Source organism: Teleopsis dalmanni, chromosome 1, assembly GCF_002237135.1.
Source record: "Teleopsis dalmanni isolate 2A chromosome 1, ASM223713v2, whole genome shotgun sequence".
NCBI lineage: Eukaryota > Metazoa > Arthropoda > Insecta > Diptera > Diopsidae > Teleopsis > Teleopsis dalmanni.
Genome location: NC_051846.1, coordinates 217,797,691 through 217,802,950, shown reverse-complemented (window position 1 = coordinate 217,802,950; position 5,260 = coordinate 217,797,691).

Genomic DNA, 5,260 nt, shown 5'->3' with positions numbered 1-5,260 from the left:
TTTATTGAAACACAACTTTTATTTGTGTCTGTTTTTGAAATGTGAAAATGTGTTATTAAATTACCAAAGTACATTTTAATCAGCTTCACACAAATGTATTTGATTAAACAAAGTCTTGCCTTTGAGTTTGGTTCCAATAATGCAGTTTTTGAGATGTTAATTAATTATTGTTATATATATGTCTCATTTTCCATAATTTAAGTAAATATAAATTAATCAGAAACAACACAGTTAGAGCACAGCTAGAGTACAGCACACATATCCTTCAGAATGAGGATATTAGCATTTGGCAGAATGCATATAAACTTCCCAAATTACTGCAACTGAAGTTTAGTGTTAATTATAAACTCAGAACTGAAAGAGTTTAAATTTCAGAAACAAAGTTATTGTACGTATTAGTTTAGTTGGTTGCATTCCGTATATCCACAAACACATTAGGAAATGCTTAATTAATTTCCTTATACAAGGAGCATCCTTGCAATTTACAGTGCAATTTAAGACCACAAAATTAAAGAGCAAACTTTTATAGAAAATTGCTGCAATTAACCGCAAAATAAATAAAAATAGTTTTAGATTACACAAGTATTTTATATTTTTAATTAAATTTTAAGAGTTATGTTTTCTTAATTAAACCTCAAAGTGAGCTGTTGGTAGTTGGTAATGACCCTGTATGCTGTGCTGTGATTTATATACAATATTTTGTTTAAAATTTAAATTTGTTATGTGTCCACACACACTCACACACAATTTAACAAACTAATTGACATGAATTTGTTGCTTGCACACGTGCAATATGACTTAGACTTAGACAATGACATTTTCTGCAATTTTAGTTAATACCAATACCATCAACAACAACAACAGCAACAGCAACAACAACAACAATGCCAGCAACATCAGCAATAGTAGCAATCAACAGTCAGCAAGTGGCAACTGGCAACCAGCTAGCAGCAACCTGCAACGTAGCACCGACAACAGCCGGCACCGACAACAACATCATATCAGCAATAAAAACAATAACCTTCTCGGCAATGCACACATACTCGTATGCTGCCTCACACACTCACACATTTGCATATTTATGTTCATTAGTGTTGACATTTGCCTGCCAAAATTTTGTCTAATCCTGGAATGTGGAGCATTAAACAATTTTCAACCTAAAATTTTCAAATCCTTAACAAAATATTTATACTGTTGGCTTGGGTAGATGAAAATCCTGCCAACTCTCATATTTTAAATGAAGTGTTCATATAAAGAATTAGAACGAAAATGCAAAATCTCCATATAAAGTTCTCCATTGTTTATTACAAGAAAAAACTAATAAGCAAAATTAAATTAGAAAAAAAAAAGAAAAAGTATTTCTACAACATTTTTTATATATTTTTTTCATTAAAAATATTTATACATAAAATTTCTAAAGGAATTTTTAAGCACAGCCTTAGCTTTTACAGAATTGGAACGAGAATATAAAGTCCTCATACGCAGACCACTATTTATATTTTGAAGCTTGGCAACACTGACTATTGTCAGGTGTCATTTGACATTTCCATATGAAAGTTCGACATTATTAAACATAACCTACGAGTACCTTTGACTTTTTGTCAAAAGAGCGTTAAGACTGTTTGCGAAAAAATGGAATTAACAAGAGAAAATCTTCGTTCGATAACTTATTATGACTTTCAACGTGCATAATCAAGACAAGAATACATCGATCAACTTACTTTCACGTTTGGTGGTGAAGATCTATCCTTTGCCACTGTGAAACGCTGCAGTTTCATCACTGACGAAATTCGTAAAGGTCATCCAAAATCAGCTGTTGTGCCAGAAAACATTGATGCTGTGCAAAAACTGATATGAGTAATACAAGATCGTCATGCGACATACTGTGAGATTGAGGGAACCCTAGACATTAGCATAGGATCCACCATCACATATAAAATATTGCACGATCATTTTGCCATAAGAAAGATTTGTTCTCGTTAGATCCCCCATCATTTGATAAAATCTCAAAAAGATGCTCGTGTCGATTGATGTTCACAAATGCTCAAGAAATACAAATGATTATAACAGGTGACAAATCCTGGATATATGCGAGTATGAACGAATCCGAGTATGAACCGGAACGTAAACAGCAGTCGACTGTATGGATGTTTCAACAACAGTTGTTGGTACTCGAAATGATAACCCTCCACCATATAATAATATCTATTCGGGCAGTTCCCATTAACTTAAATGGATCGTCTTATCCATTACCATATGATTTTCCACGTATTGAATTTAATAATGAACGGGTTAGACCTTATCAAGGTCTTTTAACTGCATATTTGGTCAATTACCAACCTATGTGCGTTTCCCAATATAACAGAATGTCAAAAAGAAATTATGTGGTAGTTCCTCATAAAATTAGAAGAGAATTGATGGAAATGCAGCGGGATTTTACTGATGCAACAATTAATCATATTATGACAATTGGTGATATTAAGACCTATATGACATTTTAGTACATTTAAAGAATTAAATTGAAACGAAAATGTAAAATCTCATTATAAAGATTTTCATTCTTTATTATAAAATCTAATCAGCAAAATTAAAATTAAAAACAAAAAAGAAAAACTTGTTTTACTATTTTTTTACTTATTTTAATCATTGAAAATATTTTACAAAGAATTTTCTTCAAGAATTTTTAAAAATAACGATATTTTCGTCCAAAAATAAAATCATTCCACGAAAATCTTCAAAATAAAGTTCTTCTTTACTTATAACTAAAAAACAAATAATAATGATATTTAAAAAAATAAAATTTTTGTTGTTGTAGTTCAGTACTGTTTGAAAAACCTTTTTTAGAATAAATTAAAAAAAGAAAAAGCTATTTACATAAAAGTCTTTATTCATAAATTGTTTTGCTTATTTATAATAGGAAGGTATTCATACTTATATTTATTTTTATATTTTCTTCAAGTTACATTTATCCTTTTAAAAATTTGTTTTAAAGAATTTTACTACGTTTACATTGTGAGATTAAGAAAACGACTTTAAGTTAAACCACATTTTTAATCTACACCGTTTACATTGATGATTAATTTTGACGTCTTTCTTGTTATGTTTCGTTTTGGAGTGTTTGATATATTTCTGTAAATAAAGCATTTAATTACAATTTTATACAAAAAAATCATAATATAAATTTTATATATAGTTTTTTAACAATAATTTTACAAATTTTAGTTATATTTATGTGTAAAACTATTATTAAACAAATTTAATAAAAATTACCTCACTTCTCTAAGATCTTCTTCTTCTAAGATCGTAAAAAATCTACGATATTATGCCATTTGTAGAGTTGCACAGAAAAATAATCATTTCTAAGGAGATTAAAAATTAATCTCGATTAAAAGGAGATTAATTTTTGTATGGGAAATCTGAGATTATACAACGAGATTAGTACTTTAATCTCGATTATTGCTTTAATCTACTTTTAATCTCACAATGTAAACGCCGTATTGGTACGAAAATGCAAAATCTTCATACAGGCATATTTTTTCAATCACAGATGAAATTGAAGTGATATTGATGACTGATATTAGGGATGTATCCAATAAGGCGTGCCACTACTGTTTTTCAAACTGAAAAGTGTGACTGAAGCTCAAAACGGGTTCTTTGTGATGGAAGTTTAATAAGCCTGAAAGTTAACTAAATACTTACATAACTTAGTTGAATGTTTCAGAAAAAGTCTGAAATCAGAGTCTGAAAACTATATCGTTGTTAACCTAGTCCTTTCACCAAGCACAGACGTCCCCTACCGCATTTTTCATAAAACACCATCAAACCGTTGAATTTTTATGCGCTTAACTATGTCAATGTCGTGGTACAACTCATACAGATCATCACTCCATCTAATTCGATACTCGTTACTAACGTGTAATGAACCACATATCTTTCGAAAAATTGTTCTTTCAAATGGACTCAACGCCTTCTCATCACTGTTGGTAATTGTCCAAGTATCTACACCATACAGCAGGAAAGGCATGATGAGAGACTTGTAGAGCGTTATTTTTGTCTGACGAGAGAGAGGACCTTATTCTCAATTGCCTACACAGCCTTCTCATCACTGTTGGTAATTGTCCAAATATCTACCCAATACATCAAGAGAGCCATGATGAGAGACTTGTAGAGCGTTATTTTTGTCTGACGAGAGAGAGGACCTTATTCTCAATAGCTGTGTAGGCAACAGCTAGAAGTAAGATCTGTTGGCAAAAATAGTTCTTAGTTGAATCTCTAGACTGACTAAATAAATACTTTATAAAATACGAAAAATTCTCGTCGCAAAATTATAAATTCTTCTGAAAATAGAATTCGGTTTTGATTTAATAATAATCTAATACCAACTATTAGAAAAGTTAATTTGTGTCGAAATTTGTTGTAAAAAGAATGAGAAATCAAAGTAAGAAGTCCAAGTGCCATTTCGGAGTAACACTTCACATATGCATAAACACAAGTCAGTTTAGCAAATGACATTATCCAATTTTTAAAACAACCCAATTACACGATTTTCAACTCTTCATCACCGTGAATTTACACCTTCGAAACGTTCCATAAACGACACGACTATAAAAGTTGCTGTTTCAGCAAAAACAAACAAAGTGCACAAGTGGAAAATGCATGGAAATTGCAAAAATGCAAAATAAGGCAGGAAAAAAAAAGAAAAATAAATGAAAATGAAAATGAAAATGAAAAACCATCCAAGAATGCATAAAAAGTTTCACTAACGAACGGAAATGCAAACGAAAGCAGAGCAGCTAACCAAAGCAAATATGGAATCGGTAACTCATAGTTGACAGCATCAATTGACGTTGGCTCAGATGCATATCTGCAGTACTTCCCCCTTTAACCATATAAGCGCGCCGAAAGAGACACTTGCGACTAGGGAAGGCCATACGGCAAACATGGAGCTACACACGCACCTGAAACAATTCAATTGCCCAAAAGTATTGTGCACATGCTCGGCAAATTCGGCAAGTGTCTTCCAGCTACGAGTGGAAGGAAATACATTAAATTAACGAAAAGTTTTCGCATTACGAGAACTTCGGTTTATAAAATATGAAGTCGATACTTCACACTTGCCTTACGTTAGCACCGCCATGCATGCATGGAGCACCGCCATGTTGCTCCATGTGAATCACTAAGACACGTAGGAAAGTGACCTAATTCAAGCTCATTTCATCGAGTTGCATTATTGGCACTTTTAGAAAATAGATGGAAAATT